At 37.0% G+C, this 26172-nt stretch overlaps 1 protein-coding gene across 2 annotated transcripts in view; it reads left to right on the top strand.

The window, feature by feature from the left end:
* The window catches only part of lzts2a (leucine zipper, putative tumor suppressor 2a), an 85402-nt gene that overhangs the window by 49995 nt on the left and 9235 nt on the right, over positions 1–26172 (top strand). Inside the window, exon 1 of one of the 2 annotated variants that reach the window (XM_073834138.1) lies at positions 8564–8755. The exons of the other annotated variant lie outside the window; for it this stretch is intronic. The gene's annotated coding sequence lies outside the window, so the exon portion shown is untranslated. Of the gene's footprint in view, positions 1–8563; positions 8756–26172 lie in introns of those variants that run through there. 2 annotated transcript variants of the gene reach the window in all.

Here is a 26172-nt window from a genome sequence, read left to right on the forward strand (position 1 = left end):
GTAAAAATAATTATACAGTAATAATAAAATGTGTAACATTTAAATATAACGTATTTATAAAACGTATAAATGTAATTATTATTAATACTTATTATCACTACTACTACTACTAATAATAATTATAATATTAATAATAATAAGTACCAATATTAATAATAAGTATTAACAATAACAAAAAAGAAAAGTTATTTTTACTGTATTATTATTATTACTTCATAGTAGTAGTAATAATAATAATAATAATAATAATAATAATAATAATAAATATGAATAGTAATAATATTAATAAACATTTTAATTAAACATTTTATTTTTCCTTCTAATAATAACAATTAGTAATAATATTATTAAAAAGTATTAACAACAACAACAACAATAATAAACATTGTATTTAAACTTTAAACATGTTATTTTTACTATATTATTATTACTTTATAGTATAAATATTAATAATATTAATAAAATAATAATAATATCAGTAGTAGTAATAATACAGTAATAATAAAATGTATAGTTTAAATAAAATGTTGATTATCATTAATACTTATATTATTGTTATTATTGTTATAATAAGTGTATTATTAATAATAATAATACTTATTGTTACAACTACTACTACTGCTACTAACAAGTATCAATACTAATAATAAGTATTAATAAAAATAATAATAAAATTTTATTTAAACTTTAAACATTTTATTATTACTGTATTATTTTTAATTTATAACAACAATAACAACAACAACAACAACAATAATGGTAGTAGTACTACTACTAATAATGATCAACATTTTATTTAAACATTACACGTCATTATTGCTGTATTGTTATTACTGTGTTGTTATAATACTTATTATTACTACTACTACTACTACTGCTGCTAATAATAATAATAATAATAAGAAGAAGAAGAAGAAGAAGAAGAAGAAGAAGAAACATTTTATTTAAACATGTTATTATTACTGTAATTTATAATAATAGTAATAATAATAATAATAATACAGTAATAACACATATGAAGTTTAAATTAATAATGGTGATGATAATAATAATAATAATAATAATTTAAATAATTTTTTTAATATATTTGAATTTATATTGAAGTCTTAAAATTTTGACTTGATATCTAGAAAAAACTGAACACATTTTGAGATATTGTTAAGAAACAAGACACATGAGATTAATGAGCTGAAGAAAAAAAAACTCTGTTCACTCTATTTTTAATAATTTGTTTAATTTCAGGAAAAATTGTCTGTTTAATTTCAGGAAACACCATTGAGATGTTCAGGTAATCATATTTGCAATTCTGAGATTTTTGGATGTATATTGTTCCCTGCTATTGTGGTGTCCTCAGCCAGTGTGTTGTGAAGATGGATAGCCTACACCAGGTATTTCACACCTCTTTGGTACTAGTCCTAAACCTTGTTTGCTGTCTTTCCACATGCGTTTATTAGCTGTAGAGCTGACCGTTCATTCACGGGAGGATTCTAAGAATTAAACTCTGAAAACCAAAAAACGTCAGCTTTCCAAATACCCTGTAAACTCTCAGTGCATTTTTCATTTTCAGCACACTGAGCATAAAAGTAGAGGTATATGTCATGCCCATATGTCCTCCACTTTTTTTTTTTTTTTTTTTTTACATTAAGTCTGCACTCCCATTCGACAGAGCACAAAAAGGACACAGAGCTCCCTCTCATCCTTCTCTCCTCTCCACATCACCTCAGTGGTCTTATTGCTTTTCCATGGCAGGGAGCAGAGCAGTAAAAGTAGATTGGTTTGCAGTGCTCAGACCTGCTGGCAGCTTCAAACATACAGTTTCATTACAGCAGCTCAGAGCAGGACTCTGTATATGTTTATGAAGTCTTCTCATGTGTCTATGTGACATGCCTGGCACTGTAAGTGTTGATGTGTGTTTTTGTCACTGATGGTGTGTGTATATGGAGAGTGTATGGGATGTGTTATGATAGCAGATGTGTTTGTCATAAGCTCAGTGCTATGTAATGAAGGTCTGTGATCCTGGGGAGTCTGATCTCAGGGCTAGAGGTGTATACACACAATCCCAGATTTGATGTCCTTCTCTGAACCCATGATTTTGTTATGTAATCTGCCTCCAGTAGAAAGTTAATCAAAGATTAATGTGTATTCCACACTGCAATCTTTGATCACGTAGATGGTAAAACATGTTTTCCTTCTGCTAGGAGTTGAATTTGTCGGCGTGCTCCTCTCATGCCCCTCAGGAGTGAAGAGGGAAGATTCATGGGCATCATGCACTGATCCAGCATACATTTTGTGATTTGTTTCTCATTAGGAGGCCCTAAATTCAATGCAGATTGTTTAAAAAAAATTTGCTGACTTTTAAGGCCAAAATTTGTAGGATTACTGTGTAGAAAGTAAACATAAAACTTAATATTTTTTGAAAGAAAAAAGTCTCTTATGCTCACCAAGGCTGCATTCATTCATCTAAAATACAGTAAAAACAGTAATATTGTGAAATATTATTGCAATTTAAAATAACAGTTTTTTTTGTAACATATTTTTAACTTTAATTAATTCTTGTGATGACAAAGCTACATTTTCAGCATTACTCCTACCATTAATCCAGTTTTTGTCACATGATCTATCAGGAATCATTATAATATGCTGATTTGCTGCTTAAGAAACCTTTCTTATTATTATCAATGTTGAAGATAGATGTTTTGCATAATATTTGTGTGGAAACAATCAGTATTCTTTAATAGAAAATTCAAAAGAACAGCATTTATTTGAAATAGAAATCCTTTGTAACATTGTAAATGTCATTACTGTCACTTTTGATCAATTTAATGTGTCCTTACTCAATAAAAGTACAAATTTCTTTCTGATCTAATATGCACTTTCTAAGTAGCCTTAAATATTAAATGGCCCAGATTTTTTTTTTCACATTTTCTGTGCTGATTTTTGGAGAAGAAATCCACTGATTTATGAGGAAAGTCAACATGAAACATCATCGCAACCCATTTTAATGTGACATATATTATATTAATACACAAGAAAAAATGTCGGCAGGATTTATACTTTGAAAATTTGATTGGCTTGTGAAATGTGATAGTCCACCCATAAATTAAGATTACTCAATTATTTTCTCACCTTCAAGCCATCCTAGGTGTATATGACTTTCTACTTTCAGATGAATACCATCGGAGATATATTAAAAAATGTCCTGGGTCTTCCAAGCTTTATAATGGCAGTGAATGGGTGTTGAAATTTTGAAGTCCAACAAAGTGCATCTATCGATCATAAAAAATACTCCACACTGCTCGGGGGTTAATAAAGTCCTTCTGAAACAAAATCGATGCATTTGTGTAAGAAAAATATACATATTTAAAACTTTATAAACCATAATCTCTAGCTTCCACCAACTGAGTGTTCACGAGAGAATAACGTTCCAGCGAATGACTTAGTGCAGTGGAGAGAGCAAAACAAAACACTGGTCGCAAATTAGTACAAAACGAGGACTGTAACAACACATGAATTTGTGTACGACAGTTAGCGAAAATAGAGATTACAGTTTATAAAGTTTTAAATACGAATATTTTTCTTACACAAATGCATTGATTAAAGGCCAGAAGGCCTTTATTAACCCCCTGGAACTGTGTGGAGTAATTTTTATGGGACTAAAGTTTGAGACCAAGCATGTTAATACATCTTTATCAAAGATTACAAAGACAGGAATAAAATGCACTGACGAATCATGTCCAATAAGTGCTTTTAGAAAGTAAGCAGTTTCATGTTTCATGTAAAACAGAGCAGCCTTATTGGCAACTGAAATCATAATCAAACTGAGCTAAATATTTATTAAATGATCATGCAAAGGGTGTGGAATATGTCGAATTTGGCGATGTGCACCTGAATCGGCAGATTTCAGTAGAGTTTTGTTCATTTTAGCAATGAAACTCACAGAGCCCCACAGCCACTGCCACTCAACAGTTGTTTCGCGTTTTTGCCCCGTCTCTCTCTCTCTCTCTCTCTCTCTCTCTCTCTCTCTCTCTCTCTCTCTCTCTCTCTCTCTCTCTCTCAGTAGATGAAGGGTCAAGTGTTTTGTTGGAGGTTTCAAGGACCTTTCATTTTGTGTGTGTCTGTCTGCATGTGTGTGTACATGCTTGATCAAATCAGCATGTGTGTGTGTATGTAGGGGGGTGGAAGGGGGATTAGGTTCTTGTTCAGTCTTTTGTCCTTCACTATCATTAATTTTCTCTCCCTTTCCTAACCAACTCTATTCCATTCCATTTCTTCCCCTCTGAATTGAATAGAGACAGCGGGACTGGGAAGTTTGGGGGGGATTGAGAATTCCCCTTCCCCCATTCATACTTAATCAAGGCTGTTCATTACCCTGCAAACAAAAGCTTTAACCAGTACAGTTCTGGAAGAAACAAAGTTTACAAATTCTTTGGTTTTTCAGCGTTTTTCATATGCGGTGAAAACTTTTGAATAGAATAGAATTATTTGACCAAAATAAGAGGGATCATACAAAATGCATGTTATTTTTTATTTAGTACTGACCTGAATAAGATATTTCACATAAAAGACATTTACATATAGTCCACAAGAGAAAATAATAGTTCAATTTATAAAAATGACCCCGTTCAAACTTTTACATACACTTGATTCTTAATACTGTGTTGTTACCTGAATGATCCACAGATGTTTTTTTTTTTTAGTGATAGTTGTTCATGAGTCCCTTGTTTGTCCTGAACAGTTAAACTGCCTGCTGTTCTTCAAAAAATCCTCCAGGTCCCACAAATTATTTGGTTTTTCAGCATTTTTTTGTATTTGAACCCTTTCCAATGATGGCTGTATGATTTTGAGATCCATCTTTTCACACTGAGGACAACTAAGAGACTTTGATCATTCAGGTAATAAACAGTATTAAGAATCAAGAGTGTGTAAACTTTTGAATGGGGTCATTTAAAAAAAATAAATAAATTCAACTTATTTTTTCTTGTGGACTATATGTAAACAGGTCAGTAGCCTACTACATAAAAAATAACATGCATTTTGTATGATCCCTCTTATTTTGGTAAAATTAACATTTACAGATTCTGCAATGTGTATGTAAACTTCTGACTTCAACTGTATTACATTACAAATATTAGGTAATCTACTGTAATATGACTACTTGATTAGGTTAATTTATTTTTGTACTCCAAATTCCATATAATCAACCCAGCAGTGTATGTAAGCATTGATGCATGTGCGGTCACTCTGGTGAGGAGAATGCAGTTGGCCGGATGTACTTTGAGATATGTGTGTGCACTGTGGTTGGGAGTATCATGTTAAGTCTCCCTAGTGAGTATATGTGGAGTGTATGTTCATATGATAACTTCCCTTGAGGGCAAGTGTCCATTAATCACTCGGATGCTCATCTGTTCCTAACGCTTCATTAGCCCTCCTTCCTCCGTCTCTCACTCTCTCTGTCTGTTTTTCTCTAGCCCTCTCGTTCCACCTTTTCTCCTTTTGATTTCACTTGAGAGTCCCACACTCACTCAGGAACCCTGTATTTACTGTTCCTTGCGCACACAGGTTAGGAACGTAACACGTCATGCTTCCTTGCTTTTGTTTGGGAATGGCCAGTAAATGAGGAGTGGAGTGGTAAATGATTGAAAGGGGCGAACGAGTGAATGGGGCCTGTTGAAAGGCAAAACGTTAGACAATTCTGTATTCAAATACAGCACTTTTCTGTCTCAGGGATTGATTTGTGTTGAAATGCTTTTACTTCAAACTGTAATGTTGTCAAATGAAAAAAGTGTGAAAGTATTATTTAATCGGGCGTCTTTATGACCAGTTAGAATGTTATTACCATCACTATCATTTCTATCACATTTGTTCATTCTTAAAAAAAGTTGGTATATCTCATATACATTCATCACAGGAGAATTCAGCCATTTTTACTGTATGTTATCTACTGATAAACATTGTTATTAGACATATTAAACTAGTTGAAATGTGAAAAGTACATTCATTTGAAAGTCCAAAGAAACAACCGAATGTTGTTTTTCAGTCCTTGTCCTCCTCACAAAGATTTGATTGGATCCCTGTTTGCTTTGCATGAAACTTTCAGTGTGATGTCATACAGCACAACAGACCCTTTACTGCGTTCTTTAGTATGTTAAAGCATTAACAGGACATGTAGACGTGATGAGTCAGTGTTTAGAGCGAGTCACGCGTTTTTGTCCCAGCATGCCTTGAGATTAACGTATATCCCAGGAAAATCCACTAAACATACGAAGAGTTTGACTTGATTGGAGAGGTTTTACTCTAATCCAGTTAGTGGACAACATACTCTTTACACACAGCGTTTACCTGCATGTCTGTGTGTGTGTGTCAGTCACATTAACCCTGAAAAGTCTGACATATGAAATAATAGTCAGAAAAATAAATAGAACAGTTTATTAAACCTTTAGACAAATTTTTAAAAATCTGAAAAAAAAAAAATTGCATGTGTTTTATGTTTTGTATCATATTTTGATTTGCTCATAAAGTTTGATATAAGAGAAACTGGAGCTGATACTCAAGGAGAAAAAGTACCTCAATTTTATTCAGAGGCACTAATGGAGCAAAAAATATGCAGTTTGGTGCAGTTGCTAATATTTCTGAAACCATCACTGAATAAAAATAAATAATAATTGCGACTTTTTATCTCGCAGTTCTGACTATATAAACTCGCAATTGCAAGAAAAAAACTCAGAATTGTGAGATTTTAACTTGCAATTCTGATAAATAGTACCATTTCTGAGAAATAAAGTCAGAATTGTGAAATAACTCACAATTCTGACTTTTTTCTCAGAATTGAATTTATATCTCGCAAATCTGACTTCATAAAATGCAATTGCGAGTTATTAAGTCAGAATTGTAAGTTATAAACTTTTGAGAACATATCAGTCTTTTTCCCACTCAGTAATGGACTTTATAACTCGCAATTGCAAGTTTCTATTTCATAATTCTGAAAAAAGTCTATTTTTATGGCAATTGCGAGTTTATATTACGAAATTCTGAGAAAAATGTCTTTATATCAGTTTATATCACAACTCTAACCTTATAACTCACACTTGAGTTTTATATCTCACAATTCTGAGAAAACAATATGAATTGTGAGTTTATATTTCACAATTCTGAGAAAACAGTCAGAATTGCAAGTTTGTATGACGCAATTTTGAAAAAAATGTCTGAATTGCAAGTTTGTATTACGGAGTGTAAAAAATAAAGTCAGAATTGTGAGTTTAAATCTTGCAATTTTGACTTTATAATTCAGCTGTTTATATCACACAATTCTGAGAAAAAGTCACAATTGTGAGTTTATATCACAATTCTGACTATAACTCACAGATGTGAGATTATATAATGCAATTCTGAGAAAAAAAACTAGAATTGTGAGTTTATATCTGACAATTCTAAGAAAAAGTCAGAATTGCAAGTTTGATGCAGTTTTGTCAGAATTGAGTTTAAAACTTGCAATTTTGACTTTATAACTCACAATTGTGAGTTTATCATGCAATCCTAAAAAAAGTCAGAATTGTGAGTTTATATCTTGCAATTTTGACTTTACAACTCAATTGTGAGTTTAAATGATTTAATTCTGAGAATAAAGTCAGAATTGTGAGTTTATATATTGCAAATTTTGAATATAACTCAAAATTGTGAGTTTATATCTCGCATTTCTGACTTTATAACTCACGATTGTGAGTTTAAATGATTAAATTCTGAGAATAAAGTCAGAATTGTGAATTCATTTATCGCAAATTTCGACTATAACTCAGAATTGTTAGTTTATATCTTACAATTACAAGAAAACAAATCTGAATTGTGAGATGTAAACTCGCAATTGCAAGAAAAAAATTTGAATTGTGAGATAAAAAGATTTATTCAGTGGCCAAAACGGGCTTCCATAGATATATATATATATATATATATATATATATATATATATATATGGCAGAAAAGTAAGTGATGTAATTTTTAATAACAGTATGACAGATTACTTACATAAAAGATGTCAATATCTCCCAATAATTTAGTTCCTAACTTTATAAAAATCACAAAAAATTCTACAGCAAAAAGACGTGTGCCATTAATTGAAGAAGGGTGTTTTTACACACTTTTACTTGCCAAAACAGTATAAAATATTGGTCAAATGACAGAAGGCATGTAGTAGATTATATACAAACAGGTTTTTCAGCACAGTTTTTTCATGTCGATAATTTAGAGGCCTTTGAAATTCGCTTATCAATTATGACACAGTTGGCGTTACAGGGTTAAAGCAGCAGTTAAGGGTCAGTCTTAAAAACAAGACACAATCTTTCCATTTTCCTCACACATTGTAGTGGACAAAGATGAAGAAAAGAAAAAGGTAGAAGAAAGACAAGGGAAAAGAGAGGGAGTGAGCATGAGGAGGGATTAAATGTGCGTGAGGATGGGGGTGGTGGAGGAGCAAGGGGCCATAGACAAAGTGAGAGAGGGAGGAGGGTAGCAGGAGAAGGGGGCGGTGCCGAGGCGGCAAACAGCAGGGAAAGAGAGGAGAGGACAGGACACAGAGGAAGGGGGTTTCAACCAGAGAAAAGAGAGCAAACTTGGCATGAGGAGAAGGAACAGAAAGAATGAGCGTGTGAGAGAGAAGGAAAGAGATAGAGAGAGTGTGTGTAACAAACAGTGAGCAGACTGGGATTGTACCTCCAGGACAGACTGGGGAGACGCGAGGAGGCAGCCATGCAGAGCACTATGGGTATGTCAGCAACACAACTGTATTTATTACACCCTCCGAATGCACGAGAGTTCAGATTACCACTGCAGCTCGCAAGAGCTTTGAAGTGATGGGAAATGAATGATTAACTTTCTTAAAGCTGATAGCACTGGGGTGAGAAGAAGCTCTTTGAAGTTTAGCAGCACTGTTAGTGCTTTCTGTTGAGGAGAGAACCATCACAGGGCACAAAGTTAATGATAATGTGTTATTTTGACGACAAAGCAAGTTGGCTACCACTCAGAGGATTTGTATTGTTCTGTCAGAGATAACAGATCTCATTTATGTTTCAATTAGGTGTAAATTTCATCTCAGATGTTTCATGAAATTCCTAGTCTTTGGAGAATTAAAAATAGGCTAAATGAAAAGATTGTTGATATTCAGTAAGAGTAAAGGAATGTGAAAGCTCAGGTCAATGATCTTGGGAGAAGTTGATTAGAAATGTTTGAGTTAATTTAAGGTCTCTGACTTTTGGTGTCTTGTCAAATCTGAGCATAGTTAGAAACTTTGAGATCTTTTCTGGAACTCAAGAGGAGACACATGAGAAACGTCTAAGACGCATGAGGCTTAAACAAAAGTCTTTATTTGCTCTGTACACTGAAAAAAAGGCTTATCTTATTTAGTATTTTTGTCTTGTTTCTAGTAAAAATATTAACAAAAATTAAGATGCATTTACTAGATAAGCAAAATTACATAAAATATTTAGTCTTGTTTCTTATGTCATTTTGCTTATTTAGTAAATGCATCTTAGATGTAAGAATTTTTAGATATTTTGAATAGAAACAAGACAAAAATACTAAGTAAGATAAGCATTTTTTTGCATTGTAGGTGACAAGCTCTAAGTGTATTATCTTTTGTGGGTTTTGTTTCGTGCACTCTTAAAAATAAGTGTTCTTAATGGCATCTACAGTTTTATGAAAATCCATGGAACTTTCCCATTCCACAAAAAGTTCTTTAGAATTTTTTTAAATGGTTTAATTTAGTAAATGTTCTCTGAAAGGTTCTTTGGACAACCAAAAATGGTTCCTTTATGACATCACTGTAAAAAAAAAAACATTTGGAGCCTTTATTTTTAAGAGTGTGTAGGAATTTATATCTGTTGTAAAGAGTGTTTGTTGAGCTGTTAGGTTATTGTAGCTGGTTTGTTTGTGTGTGTGAGCAGGGCCTTGAATGGATGTGAATGGATTGATTTACAGTATCTAAGCTGTTTGAGTTTTTGTTTTGTGGTAACTGTGTTTTGGAAGAAACATGAAGAACCATCAATGAAACCTTTCTATTGCACAGAATGTTCTTTATTGTGGTTCTTCACACTGGTTCTTTTAAGAACTGTTCACTGAAAATGGTTCTTCTGTGGAATTTTTGTGAAAACCCCTTTTGGAACCTTTTTAATGGTAAATAATAAGAAGCAAAAAGTTGGCGTATGAACAACAGGCCTGGATTGGAACGTCCAGCACACACACACATTCACTCCAATCACTCCTCGGGCAGTGCTTACACAAAGCTTCTTCAAACTAGTCAAACACCACTAAGCTTCTTGCACAGCGTGAGGCCTGATCTATTGACATTTCGTTTTCGAAAGGGATGAAGTTTAGACTGAAACGCCCCAAGTATACTGAGATTCCCATTTGTGTTTAAAGTGGATGTGACTCAGCTCACGGCACATTCTTATACAGTAAAAGCCTGAAATAGAGCGGGCCTTTACTGCGTGTCAGCAGCGCCTAGACTCGGCTCCAGATGAGATCACCTAGGGGGGGTGGAAAGGTGCTTGCGTCAGTGAGTCGGAAAATAACAGATGAGTTAAATCACTCTCATATGTTACAGGGCTCTGAAATACAGCCTTAGTAAATGTGGTCAGTTCACTGTCTCAGTAAGGACAGTATGTGCTTCACTGACTGACTGGCTGTGTCTCACAGGACTAGGTTCTTGTACCATCTATTTCCATTAATGAGATGCTTTTATGTGCCAAGTATTTATGTAAGGCTGCAGACGTATATACAGAGGGAGAGCTCATTAACATCAGCTGACTGCACTGAATCACAACTTTCCATGCCACTCTTTTCCTCTCCGTCTGAGCTCGGTTGGGACAGTGTCTGTACGTCCACATCCTCTTGCGGCTGTGGCGTGTTTGCAAGTTTTCGTGAGCAGCTCCAAGGATGTCTTTTTTCTGTTTGCGGCTCCTGCATGGTTCACCATCTCTGCACTTTTAAGATGAATTACATATTCATGCTGGCATAGTTTGTCTGAGGCCACGCTGGTTATGTAAGCGCTGGTGTGGAATTAATTTACCGGTATGTGCGCTGTGCCACTTTCCCCCTCCGACTGCAGTGCATTTCTGCGCTGTGATTTCAGTTTGATCATGAGACTGATGATTATGGCTTGTCAGAAACACCGCAAGATTATTTATTTGTCTCTTTCTGCTGATGCTTGGTTCAGAAAGCTTCGAGAGGAGGCAGAGAAGCCATTTTGAGAAGATCAATGGCCACAGCCAGTAAAGAAATACACTGACTTGAAGAATTCAGAGAGGCTGCACATAAAAGTTATCTGTGGTCTATTTAAAGAGAGACCAGAGTACCAATCTTTCCTTCATTAGACAGTAGCAAAACACATCTTTCTGTCTCTAACATCACTCATTTTCATTTTATGTACTTCTTTGTAAAAAAAAAATCCCATTAAATGTATGATTAAAACCTGGCAGATGTGGTATACACAAAATACAGTGAGGATGTTTCAGGTATTATAAGACGGCAGATTGGAGCCTGTATATTTTACAACTTTGTTGTAATTGTAAATTTCATTAAATGATACAATTAAGTGATATAACGCTACCAAAATCTGCTTTTTACATTAAAATTGATAATCACTATAATAATACAGACAGCAAAATAGAAAGCCATATGATAAATCAGAGTTCAGTGTAAGTGGTCTGTTCATAAAACATGGACAATACTCTTGTATATAGACTGTACACAGGGTCATACACACTAAGACGAAACACAGCACCAAAATAATGCAAAAAACATTCACTAAATAACATAACGCAACACAAAACACCCTAATTGATGCCGATAAAAAAACAATCATGCAATGTCACACGGTCGGACCTCAGTTTTTCCCTGTAAATTAAACAGTAATTCATAGCTTTTTTGAGCCTTTGTTAAACACAGTCAAGCTACATTATATACTGTGATTTATTCAACTAGAAAAGAACTTGAGATTACTTTTTTATATCAAAACCTTTGAATATTAAGAAAAATCGACTGACAGTCATTTCTGCTGGGCACCACTTAGTGGACATTTCATATCGAATATGTCACAAAAAGTACAGGCGGTATGCATTTTCCGTCTTGCGGAAAAAAAAAGTTCGGATAGATACGTTTTCGTCATGAGATCAGGTTGAATAATACAGATAGCAAAATAGAAAGCTTTTGTGATGAATCAGGGTTCATTGTAAGTGGTCTGTTCATAAAACATGGGCAATACTCATATAGATCGTGCACAGGATCATACACTAGGAAAAAACACCATCTAGGTAACACACAACACAAAATTTTCCCTGTAAATTATATAGTAGTTCATTTAAAAAAAACAAAACAACATAAATCTACCAGTACTTGACTGTAAAATTTCATATAATATGTACATTTTAAGGTTACATTGGCTAAAAGTCAATTCTGCTGGGCATGTCTATGCTCTTCACTATCTGATCTCATGACGAAAACATATTTGTGGGACTTTTTAGCATGACACGAAATACGCACCAATAAGTACATATCACTGCACTATGTGGTAAAACAGTGAGCACTTGTAATCGTTTTTCGTACACAGTTACGATTACAGCTCTGTACATTTACAGTAGCTCAGCCGGCATGGAATTAGACTTTGGATGCAGAATCCTTGGGTACGAATCTGGTGAAAAATATGACTTTCGATAATAAAAGCTGAAAGATGAGAGATCGAAAAACAAGCTAAAACAGCATGCCTGCAATTGTGTTTTTACGTCACATTCGCTTTTGTTCATATTATGGTGTAGGTTTAGGTGTAGTGCAGATGGTACGTTATTTTAAAACAACCTGGAACATTAGAGTTATTGCGCCACTCAACGGACATTTCAGTTCAGAACTGAGGTGACGCATACAAAACCAACATCACATAAAACGTACAATATGTACGTTCATCTGCTCCAGGGAAAAAACAAACAAACACTCTTTTAGTGCTACTTAGTGGACATTTAACATCGAATGTGTCAAGAAACGTACATGGCGGTACGTATTTCGTGTCTTTGTCATGAGATCAGGTTGGCTCTTCAATAACCCATCTGTCTGGATTTCACTTAGTATTGTTTTTTCAGGCCATGCTCAGTACATTTTAAATACTTTATCACTTTATTACCATCCTATCAGTGGCATTTCCTCAAAATGGCCACTCTCACAGTAATAACAGTGTAGTGGAGCCACAGCTCCTCTCCTTTCTGCTGTTATTCCAAGTGTCTGTTTCTGACCACTGGATTGGACTGAATAATCATTAGTGGTTGGAAATTCCTACCGTGGCAAAGAGCAGCTGACTCAGAAACAACTGGCTCCTGAATATTACATGGCCATTCCAACGCTGGACGCTTTGCTTGCAAATGCCCAAAATTGCAATGGGTCAAATTGACCGAGTATTGTTGACCACAGAGTGATATACTGTCTGTCATAGCCAGACTTCCAGCACAACATTTGATCTGTTTTGCATAGACAGGAAGAAGTTGTTTGAGTGTCATTTAAAGCTTAAAGTTTAAAGTTTAAAGTTTTTATATACTTTGGTACATCCAGTGAATAGTTCAATTTATAAACCCTCACTGAACTGTATCTCAGTCCAGTATGCTTCAGCTTTAACCAGAATTACTTAAAGGGATAGTTCACACAAAAAATTAAATTCTGTCATTAATTACTCACCCTTATGTCATTCCAAACTTGTAAGACCTTCATTCATCTTCAAGCACAAATTAAGATATTTTTGATGACAAATTAAGATATTTTTGATGAAATCCAAGAGCTTTCTGACACTGCAGACTCTGTTCCATAATGCATAAACCTTACTACCTTTTTGGGCCTTGAATGTGTCACTATGACTATTTCAGATTAAATCAAAAATATCTTAATTTCTGTTCTGAAGATGAACGAAGGTCTCTTTAACTATACTATAAAGGTGATTTAAATGAAGCTTTTACACAAGGGGAAACCAAACAGGTTAAATAGTATTAGTTGTACATAGACTCTAAATTGGATGCAGTGGTCAAATCAAGTTTACATGAGCGGTCTTTACTCAAAATCGTAAGTTTATTAAGTATAAAGTAAATTATTTTTTTCTAATCTAAGTTTTTGAAGTATTTAGGTTCCAAAAGGGTGTTTTTGCAGTGATGCCATAGAAGAAAAACTTTTGGTTCCCCAAAGAACCTTTTAGTGAACGATTCCTAAAAGAACCATTTTGAAGAAAAAATCTAAACAACCTTTTTCGACCATAAAGAATCTTTTCTGCATTTGAAAGGTTCCATGGATATTCAAGGTTCTTCATGGAACCATCTATGCCAATAAAGAACCTTTATTTTTAAGAGTGTATAACAATAAAAACTGTTCACTGTAAGTTTCTTTGGGGAACCAAAGATAGTTCTTCTTTGGCATAACTGCAGAAACACCCTTTTGGAACCTTTATTTTTAAAAGTGTAATGCCTTTTCTAGTAATTAATTAAACAGTTATACCGTTTTTGGTACCTTAAACAGCTATATAGTAACTTTAAAAACTTGCATTTTCATGCCACCACTGCACGAAGGTGATTTTGAATTTAATAAATGACTTTGTTCAGATCACACGGCTCCTGAGATGCTTGCACTCAATGTACTTTATAGCAGGCGGGCCATGGGAGGTTGTTCCCGCTGGCAGATGCTCAGTAATGGGCACCACGGCTGGCGTCTGGGCCTGTGCCAGCGGATTCAGCCCTGCACACTGGGTGAAACAAAATGTCCACTGTTGATTGGCAGGTAGTGTCAGTCCAGATGGCAGCAGCTCCTGTGTGGTATTGTGCGAATAATGTCGCCCGCTGCATCTCATTCTGGAGTTTGAGTCAGCCGGCTCTTTTCTGAAAGGCTCGCTAGATGGGATGCCCAGGGAGGCTCGGACAGTGAGACAGGAGAGATTGTCTTCGGGAGGTTTGCGAGGCGGCTCGGGCCCCTGTTCAAGGGGGCCTTTAATAGAGCCCATATGCTTTGAGATGCTAAAGAGCCGACCAGCCCCCTGTCTTCCCTAAACTTTGAGTCGAGTTTCCCTCTCTCACTCATTCTTTTATGAGTTCCTCTACTTTGCTCTGTTGTTCGCCTGCCTGCGACTGATTTATGCCTGTTCGCTAATACTCCACCTGCTCAGGTTTGAATTTGCCTTTTTTTCTTATGCTCTGTCGTTCTCTTTCCTCTCTGTGGAGTTCTCTCTCTGTTTTTGTTGCAAACTCTGGCTCCCTCCCCCTCTCACTTTCTTTCACCCCAGGCAGTGCACATGTAGGCCTCAAGTGTCATGGCAACAGCCCCAAACAGAGCCAAAAGCCAAAAGCCTGCAACAGGTTGGCAGTGAAACTAGCAGGGCCAATAATGCTTGTTCTACAGGCAGCGTTTCCCTGCCGCTTTTAATTCGATCCAGCGCTTCAACAAAGAAACATACAATTAATTGAGTTGAGGAGGAGAGCTACAGGGATTTACCATGAAAAATGAGTCGCTTTACATGGAGAGTTTAACAGCGGCCATGTGGTCTCTGGGAAACGCTGTTGTAGTGTTGTTGTGTAAGAGACTTGAAATTGGAGTGAATTATCTAGTGCCAAAGTGAATTTGCAAACTAAGTAACTCTTAAGATGTTGTGTTGTGTTTCATAATTTAGCCCCAGTTATGTATAAAAAAAGTAGATGGTTTGGAAATAAAAGTTTGTCCTTGGGTAGTTTCTAAATAACGTGGGCATGGACTGTTTTAATCATTTTTTTAATCAAGATTTTAGTTTAAATTTGATATGAATGTATAACAGAAAGTGTTATTAGTTGCTGTAATTATTGAGCATTTCCTAAGTTTTCTAACAATTAAAAAAAAATTTTTGTTGCTTTTTTTAGTTTTCTGAACAAAATAATTTTTTAATGAACATTTCTACAATTTATGATGTTTTGATATATTTACAGTAGCAAATTTACAAAATATCTTCATGGAACATGATCTTGATATCCTAATGATTTTTGGCATAAAAGAAAAACCAATAAATGCAATAATGCTATTCAAAAGTTCAGCAAGATTTTTAATGTTTTTTCAAAGTAGTTTTTTTCTGCTTATCAAGACTCTGTTTAGTTTATTAAAAATGCAGAATATTATTGCAATTTAAAATAGTGGTTTTCTATTTTAATATACTTCAAAATGTAATTTATTTCTGTGATGCAAAGCTGAATTTTCAGCATCATTACTTCAGTCTTTAGTGTCAAATGATCCTTCAGAAATCTTTTTTATATGCTGATTTTATATGCTGATCAGTGTTAGAAATGGCACTATATATATATATATATATATATATATATATATATATTGGAACCTGTGATACTTTTTTCAGGAATCTTTGGTGAATAAAACATTAAAAAGAACAGCATTTATTTAAAAAGGAAATATTTTGTAACAATGTACACTACTGTTCAAAGTTTGGGGTCAGTAAATGTTTTCTTTCTTTCTTTGTTTGAAAAAAAAAAAGATCATTTTATTAAGCAAAGATGTGCTAAATTGATAAAAAAGTGATAGTAAAGCCATATATTGTTACAAATGTTTTTCTATTTTGAATAAATGCTGTTCTTTTTATCCATTTATTCATCAAAGAATCCTGAAAAAATATATAAAATATTGAGCAGCACAACTGTTTCCAACATTGATAATAAATCAGAATGAAATAAATAGAATGATTTCTGAAGGATCATGTGACACTGAAGACTGGAGTATCAGCTTTGCATCACAGAAATATATTATATTTTAAAGTATATTAATATAGATAACTGTTATTTAAAAATTGCAATAATATTTCATAATATTACAATTTATTTTCTGTATTTTTGATCCTGTACTAACTGATCCCAAACTTTTGAACGACAGTTCACGATACAAGAATTGTAAAAATGTTTAAATAGTTTTAGATAAAATACACTACTGTTCAAAAGTTTGGGTTCAGTAAGATTTTGTTGCCTTTGTTTTAAAAAATGTATTTTCAGTATAAACTTGATAAATTGATCAAAAGTGACAGTAAAGATATTTACGTTGTTACAAAAGATTTCTTTTTTAAATAAATGCTTATTATTCATCTGAAAATACAGAAAAAATATCACACTTCCCACAAAAATATTAAGCAGTTGAACAGTTTTTCAACATTGACAATAAGAAAAAAATAAATACATTTGAGCACCAAATCAGCATATAAGCCTTTAGGCTTTACTAGGATAAACTACATTTAAAATTATTTAAATAAAAACTGTTATTTGAATTTGTAATATTTCACAATATTACTGTTTTATTGTATTTTAAATTGAATAAATATAGTGTTGGTGAACATTTTGCACTTACAAATCCATATTTAGTCCATGACATATTTTAGTGTTACTGCAAAAATCTGTATTTACTATAGAAATTGTCACTTGACTTTTTTTGTATCCTTGAGCATGAGAAGCATGACACATCCAAATAGGTTTTGTAAACATAGGTTGAGACATTGCCTAATAGGACGAGGTAAAGAAGACTCTCATCTTCCTTATCGATAAATTACACAAACACTCCCTGTGATCTCATTCCGCCTTGTTTTCCTGACACAGAATTTTACACACAGAATTAATGACAACACACTTAGTGGTTTTATATGTGTGCCAAAAAGAATAATCCTCATTCTCAGACAGCATGTCTGTGAAAGTGTGATCAGTGACTCACTGGCATCCTTCAGGATAAAACTCCTGACTGAGAAATAAAGGGATGAAAGAAGAGACTGCATCTGTTTATTTCAGTCCATCAGAGCATTTTAGCACACACTGAGGAGGATATTCGGGTCCGCTGACGGCAATGACTCCCTCTCTCTTGCTCCATTGACTCTATTATTGCAAATGCGTCATTCATGACTAAACTCTGTTTCTCCAGACTTGGGCGCCGGTGGACTTTTCAGACTGGATAACAGGGTAATTCAATTTATCGAGTCTTTAACTGATTCGTTTGAGCCGGTCTTGCACATTAGCTAATAAGGACAAAGGAGATTGTAAGTAAAAAGAAAGCTGAATGCTATTTTGTATACTTTTATGCACTAAAAGTAAGTACTGGTGATGGGAAAGTACAACCAAACAGACCTTGCATAGACAACAATGCAACTACGTGCAAGGCCTAGAAAGGTAGTATAGACATTGTTAAAATAGTCAATGTGACATCAGTGGTTCAACCATAATGTTATGAAGCTACAAGAAGACAGAAGAGAAATTGTTGAATAAATCGTCATTTTTGTTTTGTTTGCACAAAAAGCTTTGTATCTTCATAAAATATAAAATTCACTGATTGACTGATGTATGACACCTAAAGCTAATTGATTGTGCCATTTGGCTTTTTGTAGTAACTGTAAATTGCTCATTTCCCTCATCGTAAATAACAAAGACTCTGTTAATTAAGTCTAATTTCTGCTACAATTACTCTCCATGGCATATATGAATAATTCACAAGCACATGCACACCTTGTAATTGCAGGAACCGAATCAGACCTCTTTCGTGTTTTTCAAAGTAGGTTCTTCAGATCACTAACAGTGTGTTTAGTTTTCTGCTGCGGTCACGTGACTGTGATTTTTTTTCATTGTGTTTGTGAATGTAACTGAGTGTTTTCGTATCATTGTCTGAGTTATCTGATAGAGGGGACAATAACAGTGCAGCTGGCAGGAAGTCTCGAAGCGGGGCCGCAGGCTGCAGAGCGGCCGGTTAAAGCTCTCTGGGGGGTCCAACGTGTGACTAGAACAGGACACTGATGTATATCTATAACTCACACTGATGTACATGTAACGTTTAAATGTGGAAGAAATGTGATCTAGTGTTAGATGGTAAGACACAATAGCTGGGTTTCCATCAAAACATTAAGCAAATCTTTTGCAAAGTTTGGAAAAAAGGGGGAAAAAGTTAATTAGTGCATTTTAAGTGGATGATGGTGGTATTGGTAACCAACAGTAAATAAAAAAAACCTGAAAGACATCATCAGTTAAAACAGAAGATTAGTTAAGTGAGTTTTATGTTCGCTACATCAGAATTTATTTAGCAAATGCATTTCCATCTCCCATTCACATTAACTCTTTATTGCACAAGTAAAAAAACCACCCCAAGTGAGCGTATACACTTGAGTTTTTTTTCTTTTAAATTAAGTGTTTCCATCACTAATTTCCGATGTGATACTTCAAAATGCATAAAAATGATGGAAACATAGCTAATGTGACAGGAAAATGTGGATGTAAAACCAAGGGAACTAAGTTTAAAATCTAAATTTTTGTGGTGAGACTTTTTTATATTGAGAAGACAAACCTTTTCATGACAGACAGTGTTGAAATAAAAACTATTAAAATTAGTTTTCAGTAAATGAAATAAAGCTGAAATCAAAATAAAAACTGTGAAACTAACTATAAATAAAATAAGTTTAAGTTGGAGTACTAAAATTGCTAACACTGAAAATGGATTAAATTTATATAGAAATGTAAAAAAATAAAAATACAAATGACAAAAGCACCTAACAAAGTAATGAAAACCTATAGCTAAAATGGAAACTAAAAATATGAAAAATAGCTTGCTTAAAATATTTTTTAAATGCTGTAATAGTATATACACTGCCGTTCAAGTCTAGGATCAGTATGATTTTTAATGTTTTTTGAAAGAAGTTTCTTATGTTCATCAAGGTTTTGATCAAAAATACAGGAAAAAAACAGTAATGTAAAATAACTGTTGTCTATGTGAATGTATTTTAGAATGTAATTTATTCCTGTGATTTTCCTGAATTTTCAGCATTATTACTCCAGTCTTTAGTGTCAAACGATCCTTCAGAAATCATTCTAATATGCTGATTTATTATCGATGTTGAAAACAGTTGTGCTGCTTAATATTTTGTTGGAACCAGTGATACTTTTTCCAGAATTAATAAATAAAAAGTTAAATAGAAATTAGTTAAATAGAAGTTACATAGAACATTTATTTCAAATAGCAATCATAACAATATAAACTATCATTTAAAAGTTTGTGGTCAGTAAATTATTATTCTTCCTTTTTTTTTTTGAAAGAAATTAATACTTTTATTCACCAAGGATGTGTTAAAATGATAAAAAGTCACAGTAGAACTTATATTGTAAGAAAAGATTTCTATTTTGAATAAATGCTGTTCTAATTAACATTTTATTGACCAAACAATTCTGAAAAAAAGGTTCCTGAATCACAGGTTAATATTAAGCAGCACAATAGTTTCCAGCATTGATAATAAATGTAATAAATCAGCATATTAGAATGATTTCTGAAGGATCATGTGACACTGAAGACTGTAGTAATGGCTAATGAAAATTCAGCTTTGCATCACAGGAATAATTCATATTTTAAAATATATTAAAATAGAAAACCATTATTTTAAACTGTATACTATTTCACAATATTACTGTTTTATTCTGTATTTTTTAAGTAAATGCAGCCTTAAAGAGCATAAGAGAATTCTTTAAAAAACATTAGAAATCTTACTGATCCCAAACTTTTGAATAGCAGTGCAAATAATTCTAAACCGCCAGGTTTAAATGTAGCGAATGGCTGGTTTTGTTGTTGTATATCATGAACAGAAAGTTTATATTCTCCTAATTCAAGACAAACAGTCTGTCAAACTACCCGCAGTTCCATGCAAACAAGAAAAGTACATACCTTCCTTCTTACTGTCCTTGCAGAGACCAGGTTTACCAGGTTTGTAGGCAACATTATGCAACAAATGCTGTAGCTAAGTTGTAATGAACCCGGGACATTCCTTTACGGAAAGAAAATGAGTAACTTAAAGGAAAGCAGGAAGGTAATAGAATGATTAAAAGAAACTGAAGGAATGGATAGAGTGACTAATGAGAAAGACTAGAAGGTCACCAGGGCATAGAGATCCCTTAAGAATGTAAATGAACACAGCTGACCACTTCAGTGCTCAGATGCTCCTGCTCTGCCAGAGGCCTCATAATTGGTAAACACAATATCATCATTTGCACTGATCACTGTATGGCTCTCACTTGAGCGCACTGAGACTATGCAGCTCTCACTTTTCCCTATTTAGAGCACAAGGGGTCATTCTTGTGGATTAATTGTCTAGTTTTCATGAGCCGTATTTATCCAAGCATGCACTTTTGTCCTCTCTATTTTTGGGAGCACACACACAGAGTTAATGAGCGTGTGTGGTTGCATTTGCAACAGTCAGATGAGGTAGTAGATGAGGTCAGCATTTACTTTGTGCTGCTTCCACTTCTTTCTAGTTTCCTGTGTTTCTCTGGATGTGCCTGTGAGGGTTATGTAACGCGATGTTTATTACGTTTTTTCTGGGGTGCTTTAAAATTGTCTTGTTTTGACAGATTTGTAAGACATAAATTCTTAAATTAGCTGATTCACTTAGTGTCTTCTGGTGAAGTGAGGAGGTTACTATAATATGGTTTGCACAGTTAAGGACAAAAAACTCTGTCGTTATCAGAACAAAGGCTTTAGTGTTGGATGCCACAATGTCATGTCTAACGTCTCCATGGGAAGAGGCTTTGATCGGGATCTTCACACACATCAAATATCCTGCCCCTGCGACTACACTTGAACCAAACAGAGACCAAATGTGATTAAGGGTTTAGGGATTTTTGCCCGGAGATTTGGAGCTCTGCTGGGTTCCAGGCTCAATGCTGGCATTCCATCCTATTCTCCTTCAGACTCCACAGAGAAGCTCCGTGATTCCCAGGGGATTCACACCTCGCCGCTAATCCTTTTCCGGCGGCAGCAGCGCTATTAAGACTTATCATAACGAGATTTCAGCCACCAGCCACCTCACTGTGGAATTTGATTAGAAACACCTGCAGCAGAGAGATGCACTATTCTCTCACTGTCGAGACAGGAGAGATCAAAGACTGAGCGAGAGTGAAAGAGATGCTTGTGTTTGTCAGGTTAACCATCAGTTAACACAATAAATCGTGACATAAAATATCTAATGCAGGGACTTAAATATACAGTTGAAGTCAAAGGTTTACATACACCTTGCAGAATCTGCAAGATGTTAATTATTTGACCAAAATAAGAGGGATCATACAAAATGCATGTTATTTTTTTTATTTAGTACTGACCTGAATAAGATACTTTACATAAAAGACATTTACATATAGTTCACAAGAGAAAATAATAGTTGAATTTTTAAAAATGACCCCGTTCAAAAGTTTACATACACTTGATACTTAAAGGTCCCATATTGTCAAAATCGAAATTTCCTGGCTTTTTTCATGATAACTGAGGTCTAGGGGCTATGTAACTACCATATGAGTTTCAAAACAGTCAATCCACAGTAAACTGCACACAGCCTGCTTAAAGTAGCTGTTCATGTCATGATCGGGGCTGTGGGTTTTCCCTCAGCCACCTGAGGTCGCTGTTTGCACTGCACTCTGATTCTTCACGTCTGTTTTGTCATTTGCACTGATTACACTCACATCTGTTCACTATTATCCGGTCTTTAAATACTCTCACATTTCTCTCCTGCTTCATGTCTGCATTGTCTTTTGTCCTGGATGTTATTTTGTGTGTTGCTGATTCTGACCTAGACCTTGTTTTTTGTTTTGTTCAGTTTATGTTTTAGTTTATGTTGGATTGTGCCGTGTTGGCCTTTTGGTTTTGTTTTGTTTTGTTTGTTATTATATCATTAAAAATACTTACCTGCATCTGGACCCAGACCTCCATTATTCACGTGACAGAATGCAGACATCCGTGATGGGTCCAGCGGGGAGAATTTTTTTTGAGGGGGCAGCAACCACCCGCTCGGTTCCGGACACGGAGGGGATGTCCTTTGAGGCGGCGTCGGCAGCTCGGTTCGAGTTCATCTACGCCTGCCTGGCGGCGATGGACACCCGCAGTGCCGAGACGGCGCGGAAGCGCCCCTGCTTTGCGGAGGAGGTGGCGACAACCGCCATCTCTGTTCCTGACGCGGCGGTGACCGCTCTCTCTGTTCCGGACGCGGCGGTGACCGCTCTCTCTGTTCCGGACGCGGCGGTGACCGCTCTCTCTTTTCCGGACGCGGCGGTGACCGCTCTCTCTGTTCCGGACGCGGCGGTGACCGCTCTCTCTGTTCCGGACGCGGCGGTGACCGCTCTCTCTGTTCCGGACGCGGCGGTGACCGCTCTCTCTGTTCCGGACGCGGCGGTGACCGCTCTCTCTGTTCCGGACGCGGCGGTGACCGCGCTCTCTGTTCCGGACGCGGCGGTGACCGCGCTCTCTGTTCCTGACGCGGCGGTGACCGCGCTCTCTGTTCCGGACGCGGCGGTGACCGCGCTCTCTGTTCCTGACGCGGCGGTGACCGCTCTCTCTGTTCCTGACGCGGCGGTGACCGCTCTCTCTGTTCCGGACGCGGCGGTGACCGCGCTCTCTGTTCCGGACGCGGCGGTGACCGCGCTCTCTGTTCCTGACGCGGCGGTGACCGCGCTCTCTGTTCCGGACGCGGCGGTGACCGCGCTCTCTGTTCCTGACGCGGCGGTGACCGCTCTCTCTGTTCCTGACGCGGCGGTGACCGCTCTCTCTGTTCCGGACGCGGCGGTGACCGCTCTCTCTGTGCCGGACGCGGCGGTGACCGCTCTCTCTTTTCCGGACGCGGCGGTGACCGCTCTCTCTGTTCCGGACGCGGCGGTGACCGCTCTCTCTGTTCCGGACGCGGCGGTGACCGCTCTCTCTGTTCCGGACGCGGCGGTGACCGCTCTCTCTGTTCCGGACGCGGCGGTGACCGCTCTCTCTGTTCCGGACGCGGCGGTGACCGCGCTCTCTGTTCCGGACGCGGCGGTGACCGCGCTCTCTGTTCCGGACGCGGCGGTGACCGCGCTCTCTGTTCCGGACGCGGCGGTGACCGCTCTCTCTTTTCCGGACGCGGCGGTGACCGCTCTCTCTTTTCCGGACGCGGCGGTGACCGCTCTCTCTTTTCCGGACGCGGCGGTGACCGCTCTCTCTGTTCCGGACGCGGCGGTGACCGCGCTCTCTGTTCCGGACGCGGCGGTGACCGCGCTCTCTGTTCCGGACGCGGCGGTGACCGCGCTCTCTGTTCCGGACGCGGCGGTGACCGCGCTCTCTGTTCCGGACGCGGCGGTGACCGCGTTCTCTGTTCCGGACGCGGCGGTGACCGCTGACGTTCCTCTGGCGGCGAGGCCAGTTCGCGTTCCTCTGGCGGCGGTGCCCGCGGACATTCCTCTGGCGGCGAGGCCAGCTCACGTTCCTCTGGCGGCGGTGTCCGCTCACGTTCCTCCGCTGCACGGGCCTGGCCCGCCATCCCTCCCCCTGATGCACCTTCCACCGTTCCTCCTCCCTCCAGAATTTTTGTTTTGGGAACGTCTGGTAGCCGTTCCCTAGAGAGGGGGTACTGTCATGATCGGGGCTGTGGGTTTTCCCTCAGCCACCTGAGGTCGCTGTTTGCACTGCACTCTGATTCTTCACGTCTGTTTTGTCATTTGCACTGATTACACTCACATCTGTTCACTATTATCCGGTCTTTAAATACTCTCACATTTCTCTCCTGCTTCATGTCTGCATTGTCTTTTGTCCTGGATGTTATTTTGTGTGTTGCTGATTCTGACCTAGACCTTGTTTTTTGTTTTGTTCAGTTTATGTTTTAGTTTATGTTGGATTGTGCCGTGTTGGCCTTTTGGTTTTGTTTTGTTTTGTTTGTTATTATATCATTAAAAATACTTACCTGCATCTGGACCCAGACCTCCATTATTCACGTGACAGTTCATTTTCACGAGCCGCTGTGACTTCCGTAACGATGTGACGTCCGATCTACTCAGTCACCGCCTTCAGTCACCACCCCAGCACCAACCACCGTCCCACCCTCCTTTTGTCAAACCCAGACAACATCGGGTCCGTAACATTGCTAAGCAACAACAACACGGAAACTAATCTAGAAAACCCTGTTCAGTCAATAGATGTCGAAACTACATCATTGCACAGGCTTCAGAACAACGTGAATATAAGAGACCAGAGGCACGTCAACTTCAGCCTCTTTCACACAGCGATTCCGGTATAATGTTTCCCATGATTTGTTCCGGCGTTGTTTAATTTGGTTCATTCACAGTTGTTTTCCGGAATCTGTGCGTGCTTTACACACAACCCATAAAGACATGTGACGTATGGATGTGAGATGTAATGCGACGCGTACATTTCACTAAACTGAAACTAACCTGAACAAACTGTGCTTCAGCGCTGATAGTGCGGAGCTGGCTCTGCCCGATCGCCGCTTCATTCCTCTTTGCACGTATTTTTTTGTCATGAAGAGTCGCAGGGTAACGTGCATCATCACTACAACACTGCCTTTATGGTTCTGGCTTTTGTTGACACAGCGCTCGTTCCCGTAATTTTCAAGAATCAGCGCGCATTGTGAAAGGGGCTTTACTAAAGCAACAGTTATGTAGCTTACTGCATTCGGTGTTTGAAAAAGAAACAACATTAATGATCATTCTGAAATATCCTGTTGAGTATCAGCAGGCTAGGCTCTCTCTATGGCTCTGGGTTCGGCTACAACGATACATGACCGTAGTTACCTGTGATTGGCCTGGCTGTGCGTCACTCAGAAAACAACAGGCCAATCAGAAGAGAGGCTCATGAATATTAATTAGACGGGCCAAAATCAACCTGTTTTGGACAGAGCTCCTAAAAAAGGAGCTGTAAAAATATATTGAGATGGATTTTGGCACTTATACCGCAAATATATATTCTTAAGGACATCAACAACTAAAATAAACCTCCAGAAATGTGTACAAAATGGGACCTTTAATACTTTGTTGTAATGATTTTTTTTAAGTTGTTAATAAGTCCCTTGTTTCTCTTGAACAGTTAAACTGTCTGCTGTCCTTCAGAAAAATCCATCAAGTTTCCACAGATGTTTTTGGTTTTTCAGCATTTTTGTGTTTTTGAACCCTTTCTAACAACGACTGTATGATTTTGAGATCCATCTTTTCAGACTGAGGACAACTAAGAGACTCATATGTAACTATTACAGAAGGTTCAAACGCTAATTGATGCTCCAGAAGGAAACACAATGCATTAGGAGCTGGGGGTGAAAACTTTTGCAATTTGAAGATGAGGGTAAATTTGCGTTTGAACCTTCTGTAATAGTTGCTGTAATAGTCCCTCAGTTGT

Source organism: Garra rufa, chromosome 2 (genome assembly GCF_049309525.1).
Source record: "Garra rufa chromosome 2, GarRuf1.0, whole genome shotgun sequence".
NCBI lineage: Eukaryota > Metazoa > Chordata > Actinopteri > Cypriniformes > Cyprinidae > Garra > Garra rufa.